This window comes from Dendropsophus ebraccatus, chromosome 9 (genome assembly GCF_027789765.1).
Source record: "Dendropsophus ebraccatus isolate aDenEbr1 chromosome 9, aDenEbr1.pat, whole genome shotgun sequence".
Taxonomy (NCBI): Eukaryota; Metazoa; Chordata; class Amphibia; order Anura; family Hylidae; genus Dendropsophus; species Dendropsophus ebraccatus.
The window spans coordinates 6921247-6938576 of NC_091462.1; the positions used below are offsets into that span (position 1 = coordinate 6921247).

General features: G+C 46.8%; 1 protein-coding gene across 4 annotated transcripts in view; it reads left to right on the top strand.

Moving 5' to 3' along the window:
* The window catches only part of GLI2 (GLI family zinc finger 2), a 452275-nt gene that overhangs the window by 16048 nt on the left and 418897 nt on the right, over positions 1-17330 (top strand). For all 4 annotated transcript variants that reach the window (XR_011364490.1, XR_011364485.1, XR_011364486.1 and 1 more), the window contains exon 2: positions 15664-15898. The gene's annotated coding sequence lies outside the window, so the exon portion shown is untranslated. The remainder of the gene's footprint in view (positions 1-15663; positions 15899-17330) is intronic.

Genomic DNA, 17330 nt, shown 5'->3' on the forward strand with positions numbered 1-17330 from the left:
TTTTTTTGCAAATTCTGCAACAAAAACTATGTGTCCAAAAGTCACAATAACAAAAACAACCTTCCCGGAGGTGTCCAAGTGGCAACACTTCGTGGGTCCCTGGACGGCCTTAGTATATGCAGGAATTATCCGCAGCAGTGGAACCTACCCCACAGGGTTAACTGCAGAATTAGAACAACAATGGTCTGGGCTGAATAACCCAAAATGGGACAGGAGGAGGAAGTTAAATTCTTGGCAGAAACATTTCATCTCCCAGATCTACATTTGCACCATTTGGTTGTAAACAACTTGGAAAAATTATTAAAACTGGTGGAAAGGGAAACAAAATGGAAAAGTTGCCAATAGCAACCAATCAGATTACTTCTTTTATTAAAAAGTAGAGCTGGAATCTGATTGGCTGCTATGGGTGATGCCTCCATTTTTCCCTTGTGCTACTAGAGATGAGGTTTTGATATATTTTAGGTATAAATTAGTTATTTAGGTCAATGAGAACATGAAGCAGACCATAAAGCTGTGGCTTTTCAGATTTTTCAAAACTGCAACTCCCATCATGCCCTGACAACAGAAGAATAATCCTCCATCATGTAGTACAAGGGTGTCAAACTTGCGGCCTTCCAGGCTGTTAAAAAATTAAAGCATTGGCGACCCAGGCATTATGGGAAATGTAGTTTTGCAACAGCTGGGGGGGCCCACGAATTTGACACCTATGATGTAGTATATATGGATATCCCATCTGCAGTTATAAGGTTCTCCTTTCAGTCACTCTTACAGTGGAGTTTCTACATAGTACTGGTAGCAGCTTGTGGCCTTTTCAAGTCAATGATACAAGCACTGCCTGGGGACTGACGGTGATAGCTGAGCGCTGTCTCCACCACTGAGGGTGAGTGGAGTGGGGGCGCACAGGTGCACTACCACTCCATTTACACTGGAAACTTGGAGCATGTCAGCCTGTAGATCATACATTCATAACCCATCCTCTGCATAGGTGATAGATTCTGGGTGATAAACCCTGTTGCGTCCTATAATTTAAATTTTGTATGATGCATTTTGCATAACTCTTTTCTGTTCTGCAGAAACAATTAAAGGAGTTGTTCACCCAAAAATATTTTTTTTTTTATCAAATCAACTGGTGCCAGAGAGTTGTAATTTAGTTCTATTAAAAAATGTTCAGTCTTTCAGTACTTATCAGCTGCTGTATGTCCTGCAGGAAGTGGTGTATTCTCTCCTGTCTGACACAGTGCTCTCTGCTGCCACCTCTGTCCATGTCAGGAACTGTCCAGAACAGCGGCAAATCCCCTCCTTCTCTCCAGAATATTGTACTGTATTATATGGAATGTATATTAAAAAATAAATAAAATAAAAAGAAAAGGGATGGGCGGGCCTCGGGCGTGCTCTGGTCCGTCCGGGCCTGATTGTTTGGCGTTTGATTGGCGGTGGCTACTGGGGTTGGGCTCTGGGGCTGTGTGGAGGACATTGATATAGTCATTGGCTGTATCCATGTTTTCCAGGCGGCCTTGGAGCTTTGTCTGGCTTCAGCGGCCGCCGCTGGTCGGGTGTCGGCCGGTCGGGTTTGGATGGACTCGGTCGTGCTCGAGGTTCGCTCATCTCTAATAAATATCAATACAAAATTCAACTACATCTCCCAGCGCATATGCTAAACATAGCTACAGGCATCAATTAGACCAAACAAAGCTAAAAAAAAAATTTCTGTAGGACATACAGCAGCTCATAAGTACTGGAAGAATGGAGATTTTTTTTCAGTAGAAGTAAATTACAAATCTCTGGCACTTTCTAGCACCAGTTGATTTGAAAGAAAACATTTTTTAGTGAACAACCCCTTTAACATTGTTTGGATTGCAAAGAAATTGTAACCGCATGCCTGTATATAGCGACAATCGTAATATAGCTGCAATGAATCACGTATGGATCACGTATGTTGTACTGCTCCGAGCAATCAGAGAAATGAAACCTGCACTCTGATTGGTTGCTATGGGCGACAAGGTCAATTGTCGTATTCCAGTTTTGATGGATGAGGCCCAATGTTTATGTTCCATTCTAGGAAGTGAGTACGAGGGATCCCGCCTGGGTCATCCCTGGTCATATACCTTGTGCTGTACGCATTGCTTGCTCTTCATGGCCTGCGGCAGCTTGCAGGGGGGAAGTATGCGGTTCTACAAGATATTCTGGTCTACGTGTTACAGCAACATTTACTGTACGTCTTTTATGATGGAGAAACATTGAGCTGCAGTCATATCGATCACCCAGGGAGATTTGCTCTCTTGTCACAGTGGGCAAGGTGTTTCTGACACAGCAAATATATAGGGAACTGGGTTCTTAAATGTCACATGGAATCCACCTTCATTTTTATAAGGGACTAATGCAGCTGTGAGATTCAAGGAGTCCGGCTGACCTCCCTCACCTCTGCTACATCAGCTGTGCAGTCCTGCCTTGGATTAGTCATTTAAGACAGATTGGTTTCTAAGAACCTGCTCCCTTATGCTGCGTTTACACGGAACGATTATCGTGCGAATTTGCGCGATAACGATCAAATTCGAACGATAATCGTACGTGTAAACGCAGTGAACGATCAAACGACGAACGAGAAATCGTTCATTTTGATCTTACAACTTGTTCTCAAATCGTCGTTCGTAAAAAATTTGCAGATCGTTCCGTGTAAACAGTCGTTCGACGATTTAATCAATGTTTGAGATAGGCTTTAAGCGATCGCAAAACAATCGCAAAACGATTTTCCGTACGATATATTGTACCGTCTAAACACTGATCGTTATGAAAAAAAAACGTTATTCCAACATCGTTAATCGTGCGATCGGGCCAATTGTCGTTTCGTGTAAACGCAGCATCACATCCCTATATAAACTAGTATGGTTGTTAAGCAGTGTGTCCCCAGCAACCAGACTGTCAGGGTGGAGACAGCTGATCAGCTTAGATCAGATAAGTCGACGTTATTTATGCCATGATATACAGTATGTAGGTGCAGAATCCCTATACAGTGACCCAGAGACTGAAAAAATTGGCAGAGCAGACATCAGTGCCCCTCTCCTTCCATGGCAGAGCAGACCTCAGTGCCCCTCTACTTTCATGGCATAGCAGACCTCAGTGCCCCTCTACTTTCATGGCAGAGCAGACATCAGTGCCCCTCTCCTTCCATGGCAGAGCAGACGTCAGTGCCCCTCTCCTTCCATGGCAGAGCAGACCTCAGCAGACGTCAGTGCCCCTCTCCTTCCATGGCAGAGCAGACCTCAGCAGACGTCAGTGCCCCTCTCCTTCCATGGCAGAGCAGACCTCAGCAGACGTCAGTGCCCCTCTCCTTCCATGGCAGAGCAGACCTCAGCAGACGTCAGTGCCCCTCTCCTTCTATGGCAGAGCAGACGTCAGTGCCCCTCTCCTTCCATGGCAGAGCAGACCTCAGCAGATGTCAGTGCCCCTCTCCTTCCATGGCAGAGCAGACATCAGTGCCCCTCTCCTTCCATGGCATAGCAGACGTCAGTGCCCCTCTCCTTCCATGGCAGAGCAGACGTCAGTGCCCCTCTCCTTCCATGGCAGAGCAGACGTCAGTGCCCCTCTCCTTCCATGGCAGAGCAGACTTCAGTGCCCCTCTCCTTCCATGGCAGAGCAGACGTCAGTGCCCCTCTCCTTCCATGGCAGAGCAGACGTCAGTGCCCCTCTCCTTCCATGGCAGAGCAGACATCAGTGCAGATCTTTTATGGCACATGACATATCTAGCAGACATGTTATCTCCCTAAATGCAATACAACAGAGAGGGATGCATTGTGGGAGTTTTTCTAACCTTAACTTCACACTATGTTTGGTTAGAAACTTGGATATATATGCTTACTAAAATCCCCATACCTGTGGTTCTTCACCATCTGGTCAGGTCTACATGTTGCATCCCTTTTCTTTTTTAACCCCTTCCTGCACCATGTACGTAAATGTATGTCACAATGATTGCTCAGGAAAAGGAGTTTACACCATTGCTAGCAGGTGTCGGTTATATTAGACCAATGGCGGGAATCAGAGATAATTCCAATCCTTACCATTGATTAGTGTGTCTCTAAGCTCCATCTCTTGGTAAGGTATGGTGCTCAATAAGAAACACTCATAAGGCATTGGATTCAGATGAACTTCCACATAAATTCCTTCCCTTACATTATCACACAATAACAGGAATCACAAACCACTCTTACCTTCGGATAGCTGCTTTTAACCCAAGATCTGTCCTGGGGTCCGTTAGGCTGGTGATGCAGTTATGATGAAAATGGTGGGGAGGAGGGACGGAGGGGTGGTGCAAAGTTAGGGCAGATACTCCCGTTGGGCACGGGGCTGCAAGTTTAAAAGTTGTTTCTGAGGACAATAACCGCATCACCTGCCGATTAGACCCCAGGACAGATCTTGGATTAAAAGCAGCTATCCGAAGGTACAAGTGGTTTGGGGGGGGGGGGGGTCAGATTGTGGGCACAGAGTCGCTTTAAGCTTATCATCGTCCGCCGACCACACATCGCTACGTGTAACGGTGATGCCCAGCCGGCGGCTGGCGATTCTGCAAACAGTAGACATTACCTATCCATGCTCCAGGGTTCCTCCTATGTTCTGCTTCTTCCTGGGTCCCACACGCTACAGCTTTAGAGAGGCCTGTCTGAGCTGACGTACCGCTCAGCCAATCACTGGCCTTGGAGGAGCCCTAGAGCATGGATGGGTAATGTATACTGTTTAAGCAAGGGCTGCAAGGACATTGGTAACAATCTCAGCGCTGCCCTTGCTAAATGATTATTGGGCTGTGTAATGCTGCCTTTACACGGAACGATTATCGTGCAAATTTGCACGATAACAATCGAATTCGAACGATAATCGTACGTGTAAACGCAGCGAACGATCAAATGACGAGCGAGAAATCGTTCATTTTGATCTTACAACATGTTCTTAAATCGTCTTTCGTCGTTGGCAAAAAATTAAGCAAAACGATCACATAATGATTTTTCCGTATGATATATCGTTCCGTCTAAACGCTGATCGTTAAAAAAAAAAATAAATCGTTTACAGTTTTTATTGGGCTCCCATCGGCCAGTGTAATAGGACCCTTACATATCGTGTGATGATGCAAAATAAACCACAACATTTATCTGCAGCTTTATCAGGAGTCCAGTCTCTGTATGTTTTCTACTGTACTGCCAAGATTCCATTATATGTCCCCAAAGTGGTACCCTTAAAGGGGAATTATCAGCCGACTAGATGAATCTAACCTGCTGATATGTTCTTATTGTTCAGGAGACGCTACGGAGGAGGAGGGTATGTCTCTTATAGTATGTCTCTTACCTTCCTCCTTTACGCCATTCAATTGCAGTTAGCTGTGTGCTCTGGGGTCCGGTAAGACTATTAGGAGCACTGGAGAATTGGGGGGGGGGGGGGGGGGGGGGGGTTTAGGAGCCATGTGAACAACAGAGCAGAAATCCTACTGAACACAGTGAGACGTGACTCTGTACATATTTTACGTGCGGAATTTAAAGCAGAATATTGGTAAAATTAAGTGTGGATTCTGCTTGAATTTCCTCACCTATTCCTCAGTGTGAACAAACCCTAAGAGGTTAAAGGTGAACTACCTATACCATGCAGACGTATGTACTCTTTCTTATCCTGCCATATGTTGGCAATGTTATGTGTCAGCAGAGGATTGTGCAGGCAGCTCTAGATGTAACTGGAGTCGTGATGTCACCCAGGATCAGGACTAGATGAGTAAAGCAAAGAATATGCAGTTACTCAACATTATTGTTATAGTTAGAAATATGAGCATGAAGAAGCTGCGCACATGTAGAATAAGGGAACATTTCTGGACATGACAGGTTTGTATATGAATAACCTGCAAGGGAAAAGCGTCCAGAACTCACTGGGAACCTGTCCTGAGAGCAGCCTCCATAGAGACAGGGATCACAGTGCTCTCAGCTCCCTCCATGCTGGGGAGGATACTATTTCCCTGTACTTTTTACTCAACCAGATCTGATTGCAGCAAGTGACATCAGGAGAACAAAAGCTCCATTCTGATACATGCGACCTCACACTGCCCTGACACATGGATCCTGTTCCAAAACCTGCCTGACTCACTGCACATCCTTACACCGGGGGAACGTCACTCGCAAGCAAACGGATCATGCACCCCCTAGAACAATGCACCTGTCACTGGGAATGGTACATCCATTCCTGTATGTGCAGCCTGGGCCTCATTCCATGGAGTCATAGTAATGCCGGATGCAGAGGTTGTGACCCACAGAGTCCCCTCAAGCATAAAAGCAGCTACTCCGTGTCCACCTAGGAGCATTTTATAGTTTATACAAATATTAGTATAAAAAGGAAAAAAAATTAGAAAAAAATAATGTCACTGAACATACATTACATGACATACACTGATCTGAAGATATATCCTGTATTATACTCCGGAGCTGCACTCACTATTCTGCTGGTGGGGTCACTGTGTACATACATTACATTACTGATCCTGTACTGATCCTGAGTTACATCCTGTATTATACTCCAGAGCTGCACTCACTATTCTGCTGGTAAGGTCACTGTGTACATACATTACATTACTGATCCTGAGTTACATCCTGTATTTCTTTTATTAAAATTTAAAACATAACAATAAATAAATACAGAAATAACACACCATATCTGACCAGAACAAAACAATAGAAAAATGAAACCATAACATAAACCACCGGTCCATCCCCACACTCATTCTTCCACACATACAACCCATATACCTATATACAATATATACACAAAAACTATTTAACTAAACATATTAATAAACTATATACACTACTATATACAAACCTATATATACTACTATATACTATACACTTATAAACACACCTATATACACTACTATATACAATACACCACTATATACTATACACCTATATAAATAACTAAATGTGAACCCCCTGGCCCAGTTGCATTGTGCATAACCTAATATCACGGACATAACTCTACTCAACCCAACACCAATTAAATAAGACATCATTACACAAATAAACTAAAACTAAACAAGACACGATACGAAATAATAACCTACAACTAAACAATACATATAATATTTTAAATTTTTTTTTTTTTTTTGGCCCTGAGCTGGTCCTGCATCCCATGCCCTTGGTACATGATCACGGACGTCCATGAACCAGCCCAGGATTTTATATATATAAAAGTCCCAACAAAGTCCCACAGAAACCCCCCCCCCCCCTTTTACCCACCACCCAACCTATCACTAAACCCGAACCCCAGGTGCAAACAAAACATATATAATATATACAGTATATACAATTTATATAAACCTACAAAGAAAATCACAATACAAAAATATATAACATACTAAACCCAACAATAATGAGAATTCTCAGCCCCACACACAGCCCAAAAGCCCAAATTCAGCACCTGCAAGCCCTATACTCCAGTATCTCTACAGCACAAAACAAAAGACTAAGGTGTTAGCATCAGCCACCACCAGGAGAGGAGACGCAGGCTAAGGAACCTTATAGGCAAAGCCCCTCCAAAGACAGGAGGCCCTACCAGCCCCCAGCCTCTCGTACTCCAGAGAGCGCACCTTCACCAGGTCACCGAGTGTGCCCCTAACCACCTCATCCACAGGGAGGATTTTACACTGCGTCGATACTAAACACCGTGCACTCCACGTGTGGTAGCTGACCACTATGCTGACTAGGAATAAAGTGCTCCGGTCCCAGCCACCAAGGTTTCTGAATGCTCCATAGGCCCATTCCGCATAGGAGAGGCGGGCCAACCTGGGCCACCCGATGGAAGCGCCCACCCTGTTGTATACCTCTGTATTAAAGGAACAATGAAGCAGATGACAGGACCCTATTGTCAAGGAATTTCCTCGACAGAGTCCTAATCTCCCACATCCCCAAACCCCACCGACGAATCACCTTCAGAACCAGGGTAGCATAAGCAGGAAGATGCCCGTGTGGTGTGCGGAGATCCTTCACTTTCTGTCCACACTGAGAAGCGCTATGGGACGCCAATTCTCAATGCAGGATGGGTCTTTACCCTTTGACAAGATGATCAAGGCTGACCTCCTCATTGACCTCGGCAGAGTGCCCTCGGAGAGACACTCATTAAATACCTCAGTCAAGAGGGGTACCAAAGTGTCCTTAAAGGTCTTATAGAACTCAGATGTTAAGCCATCTGGACCGGGTGACTTCTTGAAGGCAAGACCATCAATAGCCACCCTGACTTCCTCTTCTTGGATCATCTCTGTCAAAACGTCAAGAGAGGGGTCTACCCCTGGTTCAGGAACGGTTTCAGTCAAGAAAGCTAAGGCCTTATCCCGATCTAGATCCTTCCTTCCCAAGAGGTGCGAGTAAAAGGATCTGACGACCTCCAGGATCCCTGATCTGGACCTTTTCAGGGACCCTGTACTATCAATAAGTCCTGAGACGATTTTACTATTCACTGACATCTTGCAGTTTCTGTAAGGGTCGGGCGAGCAGTACTTCCCATAGTCCCCCTCAAAAACCAAAGATGCGTGTCTATCATACTGGCACCTCATTAGCAAGGCTTTCACTCTGGAGATATCATCACGACTACCTCCAGTCGAGACAAGACGTTCAAGTTTCTTCCTCAGGCCCTGGTACAGGCGATACCTGTCCAGACTCCTGAGGCTCGAGAGCTGGCGGAAGAATCTCACAACCCTTTTTTTGAACATCTCCCACCACTCTGACTTACTGCTACAAAGGCCCAGCAATGGTACCTGGCTCTGAAGAAACTCCTCAAAGGACTGTCTTATTTCCGCTTCTTCCAAAAGAGACAAATTGAGCTTCCAGTAGCCTCTACCCATCCGGGGGGTCTCTGTAACCTTCAGAGAAAACAAAATTAAACAGTGGTCGGAGAACTCCACCTCAACAACGGACAGCGCTGAAGAGACGTCTTACTCCTTTAAATAAAACCTGTCTATCCTGGACCTACAACTACCCCTATGATAGGTGAATCCCGCGTGGCCTGGTGTATGCCGGATGTGGACATCCACCAGGCGAGCCTCACTAGCTATACTATTCAGGGCGACGCCATCATAAGTCAGCTTGTCTCTGGAACCTCCCCTATCCTGGGGCCTCGTGACAGCATTGAAGTCCCCTCCAAAGACCACCTGCCGACTTGTAAAAAGATAGGGCTTGATCCTCATAAAATACACGCTAGCGCAAAGGGCCATAAGCCCAAAGGGCCCTGAATCACCCCTGGTAAACCAAGTAAAACGTAACTTTTAATGTACTAATATATGTTTAAAATATATAGACACCGTGATCTTGTTAAAAACACTCTCCCACAGTACACTGATATTTTCGTATTTTCAGTCCACCTAACAGTGGTACTGTGTATTGTAACTGAATAGCTGCAGACTACTCGGCCTAGGGACTGTGGGAGTAGCTGATTAAAACCTTACACACCGCCACCACAACTAGTTTCACCACCAAACAGGGCATCCTCAGGTGTAGGGCAAATGGGGCCTCGTGACAGGATTGAAGTCCCCTCCAAAGACCACCTGCCGACTTGTAAAAAGATAGGGCTTGATCCTCATAAAGAGACACTTCCGATCCCACTTGGACTGTGGACCATAGATGTTAATAAGGCGAAGTTCTTGTCCCTTCATGAGGACATCTAGAATCAGGCACCTCCCCATTTCTAACTCATTAACCCGTCGGCATTCTACCGGTGCGGCAAAAAGGACCGCCACCCCGCTATACGGCTCGGCCGCAAGAGACCAGTAGGAGGGCCCATTCCTCCATTCCCTTCTGGCTTTAAATATAGATGACATGTCTGTTAGCCTGGTCTCCTGCAAAAAGAAAATGTCAGCATTAATGTGGGCAAAATAATCATAGGCCGCAAATCTAGCCGTATCTGACTTAATGCTGGCTACATAAATGGAAGCTAGCGTCAACGGAGAGGGTGCCGCCATCATGGGTGATTGAGTTAGACGGCTTTCTTTTTCCCACTATCCTTACCATCCTGCCCGCCACCTTCCTCATCTGATGATGGTTTACCTCTCTTTAGTGAAACGGATGTATCCATGTCCCCTTTATTTACAATTTCCTCGTCCCCCGACTCTGGGCAGATCCTCCCCCCAAAGGAAATACGTTCCCCAGGGAGAGAGGATTCGACGTCCCCTGCAGGCCCTTCCGTCATTGCACCAACCAGAACCTCACCCTGCGCCTCCTGCACCTCTGAGGAGGAAATATCTTGGAGGGTTTGGAACCGGTTTGAGAGACCAATCAGAGGGAGGATGGTTGTGCCTTCCTTTGGCATCTGGGGGGTGGGAGAAGATCTTACATCTCCCCTTTTCTTATTCTTTTTAGTACCCCGCTTGTGCTCCACCCATCTCCCACTATCCTTATCCGCGCTCTCACCATGGGAGGACAGTGAAGAGATGGCACCTTCTTCTTTCCGAATCCTCCAGATCTCCTCATCCAGATCACTGTCCCTCAGAGCCTCAGCAGTAAGATTGGCCTCAGGGATGAGATCAGAGGTCATCACAGTTGCCCGAGGCTCCTGAGACTCCCCCATCTCCCTCTCCCTTTGGCGCTTATCCCGACGCCTCAGTTGGGCTGGCGTCTTTTGCTTACTCTTCTTCCTTGGCTCTTTAACTCCTTCACCTCCGTCAGCTGCCCCCCAGTAGATTCCTCCTCACAACCTTTCTCCACCGGGGTAACAACTGCGTTGGCAAAGGAACGAGGGCAGCGACTGAATGGGTGACCTAAGTCACCACACAGGTGAAACCTAATCTCCGCACAGGATGCAGCGAGATGGCCTATTTTCCCACACAATGAGCACTTCATCACCGTGCACCTAGCACTGAAATGTGTGGGGTCACCGCACCTGTGACAGAGCTTAGGCTGACCCTGGTAGAAGACCTGGAATCGATCCCTTCCTAGGAAGGTGGCAGATGGTATATGGGTAACGGTGTTTCCTGAATACCTAAGTTTGACCATAAAGGTCCAAGCCCCTGACCAGATGCCATATTCGTCCCTGTTCTTTTTTGGGACTTCCACCACCTCTCCATACCGGCCAAGCCACGTCATGATGTCAATACAAGAAAGTGATTCATTACGGGTTAAAACGGTCACTCCCTTGACGTTGTTTTGGCGAGACACTGCCTGAATGGCAAAGTCTCGCCAGCCGGGCTCATCCTTTACTAGCTCATAGTTCAACCAAAAAAGCTCAAGCCCCTCCGGCCGAAAAAAGCTGATATCGAATTCAGGGGTACCAAAGGGATGTATCAAGGCAAAGATGTCGGCTGCCTTGAAGCTAATCCTCAGCAGGAGCTCAACAACTTTAGATCTTGGGGGACATGTATCACTGCCTCTCCACCTCAGACGGACCACATTCCTTCGGACACCGCCCGGCCCGGCTGTTGGGAGAGACCACACAGTTTTCCTACCCCTTTCCTCTCGGAAGGCTGTAAGGCCATGCCTTTCTATCAAGAAAGACAGATCAACCTCCCTACCCTCTACATTGATTGTTCTCTCCCCTCTCTTTAAGGCCTGCAGGACACGTCGATGCAAGTCACCATCCCCAGGGCCCGAGGACGAGGAAGGCACCCCTTCTGGACCAGGCTCTATGCTCCCACCACTAATCTGTGCCCCTTCACCACCCTCCTCCACATAATCCATACCCACACCAATACCACATGTCACACTGCCCCGACCTCCCTCCAAAGCCTCAGACAGATTCCTCCCCACATTCACTCCTCCCTTCCCCCCAACATTAAATCCCCCATTCACACTGGGTGGACCGGTGTGCTCTGGGATAGAAAGAGATTTTGTACCATCAGCGTCATTGGGTACCAGGACCGGAGCCACTTCCACAGGACAGGCCACTGGTCCCTTTAGAAAGGACCGAACAGCCTGCCTGGACTGTTTAGAGGCAGCCCCTGCCCTATTTCTGCTGGTACCCTCTGCCTCATCAGTACTAGACTCCTCAGCACGATCTGGTCCAGCAACACCAATACAAAATAAAGGCTTAAGTCCAGTCTTTCTCTTAGGAGGCGAAGGAATCTTAGCCCCGGCAGCATCTCAACGACGACACCGCTGCTCCAAAGGCACAGCAGCGCCAGCGCCAAGAGCCACCGGAGCTCCCGCAGCTGACTCCGGCACACAGCCGCTCCCCCCTCCCATCAGGGAGCGAGCTGATGTACCAGTGTTTTTAAGGTTACTGCCCACCGCTGGGCCATCTCTCCTACCACTGCCCGCCGCTGGGCCAATATCACTGTCCGACCTTACGGCCGGTTCCTCACCTGCTCCACCTCTGCTACTGCAAACAGAGATGGAGCTTCATCACAACAGAACTCAGGCCGGGCTGAGATATGGGGTTCACACAGTGAGCTGACCCTGAGGCCAGTCCGGGGGGCACAGGGAGGGGGGAATATACAAATGTTACCTGCTCCTGAAGCTTGGTGGTCTTTACCTTAGTCTTTCTCCCAGGCGCCTCCTCTGGTAACTCCTCTCCGAATACGAAGTCCTGGAGGCGCCCTGGTGACTCCAGGAGCTGGATCTGGGCCATCAGCGCCCCTCCCTAGTAACTGGTGTTGCTTTCATCCCCTGAACCGCGGCTAGATGACAATGCTGCTTGCCCTGCAGGGAGCCCTCTGTATGGGGTCTGTTGTAGGGGACCCCCGGATGGATTCGGCTCAACATCACGTACCTCCGCAGCGTCTCCTTCCTCCTCCACCCGGCTCTCTGGCTGGAGCCCTCTCAGCCCTCTCCGCTTTTCTCTCTCTATTCCTGCAAATCTGTCATCATTCTGTAGTTTCTCTAAATGGCCCGCTGTTCTCCGAAATAAAAGTTCTTTTTTTCATTAGCTTTTTAATGTCAGCTTTCAGATGCTTCATTTTCGCTGATAGCTCAGCCTTTTGCTGCTTAGCAGCAGTGTCCATCCATGCTTTTACAGCACATACCTCCTCCTGGAGCTTGTACAGCTGGTTCCTGGTGTCCTCATACCCATGGAGGCTCGCAGCAATCCGGAGGCCATAGGTCTGCCCCGTCTCTTGGGACCGCGGCACCCCCCAATCTTCCTCCACACCTCCATGGGCAGACTGCCTTACCCCAGGAGGAGTGTCACTGCTTACACTGTCATGGCTTGGTTCCACAGCCGCTGTAGAACTGCTGGCACTTGTAGTTCCACAGCTGGTCGTAGCCTTGCGGCTACCCTTTGTCACCTCTGGTTCAGGGGCGGCTGGAGAAGCATCGCTGCACCTCCTAGCAGACCGCCTCAGCCCTTGTACCTCTGATGGACCTCCTGATGGTGTTCCCTCTGCTGTTGGTCGCTGGATTCCTCTGCCCCCCACGGACCTGGTTCGGGGGGCAGGAGTTGGGGCTCTCCTCGCCTCGCTCATACCTGGGCCTGCACCCCCCTCCTGGGGAGAAGGGGATGCACCCCAAAGAAAACAAAGTCCAGGCTTCCCTCCAAATGCACAGAGCACACCAAACGATCCTCACAGCAACACACAGGAAACAGGAAGAAGCTCCCTCTAGTGGCCAGTACTCCAGAGCTGCACTCACTATTCTGCTGGTGAGGTCACTGTGTACATACATTACATTACTGATCCTGAGTAACATCCTGTATTATACTCCAGAGCTGCACTCACTATTCTGCTGGTGGGGTCACTGTGTACATACATTACATTACTGATCCTGAGTTACATCCTGTATTATACTCCAGAGCTGCACTCGTTACACTGTCTGAGTCACTGTGTACATACATTAGAATTACAGCCTACATCATGATGTTCTGCACATGTATAGAACGCCGTTGGCGATGGTACATTCTCTTTAAAGTGTACCTATCATTTAATCAAAATAAGGTGCTGAGACCCCCACCGATCACCAGAATGAAGGGTCAGACATGCTCAGCAGCGCATGCTCTGCCCCTTCTCTAATACAAGCAGTGTATGTTATAATGAAGCCTATGGAACTTCTGGTATACGGAATTGCCGGAAGTTCTATAGGCTTTTGTTACATTTTTGTAGACTTCTCATATTAGCAGTTGTCTGCCCCTTCATTCTAGCAATCAGTGGGGGTCTCAGCACCCGGAGCCCCACCGTTACAGACGTCCGACATGTCACTGTGAAACTTCAGAAGTTTTTTTTACAATGATAGCTACACTGATGCAGTTTAATTAAAATAAAGGTTCAGTTCAGTTCCCCAAAGCAGCATCAATGCATTATGGTTACAATTCCCATCATCCTCAGTGCTGCCCACAGAGTTTTTATCATACAACCTTGTAACCCTCGCCTTCCTGTCACAAACATAGCTACATGATTTGCCTCCAGCCCAATTTGAGTTCCACTGAGTTGATTAGGAATTGAATAAACGTATATGTAGTAAGCTCCCCCTAGTGGTATCTACTAGTAGACAAAATGTTATCATGTGTATAGTCGGGAACCTGGAGCTCTGAGGAAATATTAACAAATGAACCTGCACAGAAAAGAATTGGAGGGAGCACATTGAGGTCAGAACTTCGAGCGGGGGGAATTTTTGGCTGGGGAGATTGAAAAAAGTAACATGCTCTTTCCTCCCCCGCTTCAGAACTGGTGCCAATATCCAACAGCTCCAGTCTGCTGGCTGGCTGAACGGGCCAGGTACTTCACGTCCAAGGTCCCCACTCAGACCTACAAGAGGCCGGGACCGGGGGACCTGAGCTGTGGGATAACGGCACCAGCGCTGGAGCAGGGGAGGTAAGAGCATGTTACTTCTTTCATCCTCCCCCTACTCAGCACTCCGCCATAAATCCCCCCAGCCTGGAGTTCTCCTTTAAGCTAACTTGGAACAGTCTCTAACCTTTCAACAAGCTTTGCATAAATCAGTAGTACAAGTGAATGGTAAATGTTTGTAATATATCTTATTGAATAAAATGCCTGATCCTTCACTTTACTCTGTAAAGTTTCTCTTAAGAGGGATCAGCACATTGAGGGATCAGGTTACAGCTGACCATAGAAGTTTATGGACAGGAGAGGGGAAGTGGTCAGAGAAAGAAACTTACTAAAAACTCTAGTATGTGTTGTACCTCCCAGTGCTCTATTCACGGCTTACACTGCTCAGTCCTGCTCTGTATGGTCCTTCATGGTGCTTCTGCTCCTGAGGGTGTGTGTATAAGACATATGGAGACATCATAACCTCACTAGCTTAGGGATAATTAAAAATTAGAGATGGAGCCTGCAGAGGGGAAAACTGATGAATAATGTCCAATACAGGTTATATAATGGTTGGAAATAGCGCTATCATTGTATCATTGTTGCACTGGAGACTGGCCCTTCCAGCGTGGGGTCTAAGGGCCCTTGTACACGGGACGATTATCGTGCAAAAAATCGTTATATGGTTCCAATTTAAACTATATTTGTCCTGTGTAAATCGTTGATTTAGACCTGACACTAAAATAATCGTTAATCGTTCGCTTTAATTCCGCATTTGTTCACCAAGCACATTGTTCATTGTTTTGCTGAGATCAGATGGAGTAAAGGATCGTAGTAATGATTGCAACTAACGACCATCGTTCTGTGTAATATGGTGAACGATTTCAGGTTAACGATAAACAAATCTCGTTTGCGATCAGTTATCGTTAGTCGTTAATTGTTAAAAAATTTTTGTCTAATAGGACCCTAACAAGCCCCCTGGTTTCCCCCAGGACTGTACAGAGTGATTCAGGGGCTGCTCCTTTGAGTGCAGCTGCAGGAGATGCTGCCCAGAAGTTGTAGAGCAAGAATGAGCAGGACAGATGAAGAACAGGAATTATCCACAATCTAGGTTTAGTGCTGAACCAGCGAGCCCCGAGTCAAGCTGGAATAAGCAGCATGGTGGCTTGTCGGTTAACGCTGCAGCAAACAAGGCAGGTACTGAAATTGGCAAACTATGTAAAGTACTGCAGAATTAGTTACCGCTATACAAATAAAAGCATTATTATTATAGAAGCAACCACAGGCCAACGAGCCAATCCAGGGTCAGAAAGGGGGTTATGGGTAACAAGGAAGATTCAAAATCTAAAGCTGAACAGAAATGCATCAACCTGACATGGGAGCAGAGCATGGGGAAAGGGATGTGCTTGTGCTGATGGGGCCCTGCTAGGTCCAGTGTAGAGGGGCCCCTGAGTCAGGAGCCTTGCGCAGTTCTCAGAGATTTCTTTAACAGACTCCAGTGAAATGAACAACTTTTCCAAAGGCCGGAGACTTCAGTGTGTAGGTACCTCCAGCAATGTGCCTTTCTCTGTACGCAGGGATTTACTGCTCTCCTCCTAATCCACTAAATGGAAACCTGTGATATTACTCCTAGTGTTCATGCAAAACATTGTAAATTACTGTGCAAATCCGATCCTGTGAGTTTACGTAACAATGACAGCAGCACAGTATCTGGTTACTCCACTCCAGTATAGGAGGAATACTGTAGCCTCATGGTGGCCCGCTGCCTGTCCCAACCAACCACAGACCTGCTTTAAAGAGTCACTGTCGTATTTTTTATTTTTTTATATTTTTATTTATTTTTTGCAGAAATCAATAGTCCAGGCGATTTTAAGAAACTTTGTATGCCAAATATGCCATTATCTGCATTTAAAGGGATACTCCGGCGGGAGGGGGGGGCACTTTTTTGATGGGTCTTTTTTGAATGTAGTTTGTAATCTGAAAGTCAAAATGGTGGCTAGTAGGAGGTCACATGACCCAGATACAGTAGTAAAATGTGTAGCTGCAGCTGAGCAGGGATGAAACAGATGACACTGTTGGAATTTTGGTGGTGGGTATTAGTTATATGGGCAAAAAAAACTAAAAATCTGGGGTACTCTAACTAGATCTAAAAAAAAACTGCTGCAGAAGCATGTAGCATTGCTTATCTGTCTGACCTGGTTCTGAAACTATAAAAAATCTATTTGTTTTGGGGGTCTCAGTTCTGTATTTTGTGGCTGTGCTTCCTGGTTGAGCAGTTGTACACAGTACTACAGGTTTCAGAATGCAATGCTTTCCCTCAGCTGTTCATCACAGTCCTCTAACCTGCCCAATTCCCACCCAAAGTTGTTGCAGAACCTCTGTGCTGTGTTCACACATTGCAGTTTCATTGTGTTTATGATCGAGCATCTTTTGTCTTTAAAGTTGAGCCCCACTATAAGGATTTATCTGATATTATTTTACATTGGATATACTGTTTATGCCTTGTCCAGGTGGGATTGGCAGTGTCGGCTCTGATCCTCTGTGTCGTTAAGCAACATTTAATTGCTTTACTGTATTAAATCATTGCAGTACTGCATCATTTTGGTGATGACGCTGCAGTACTGCAACA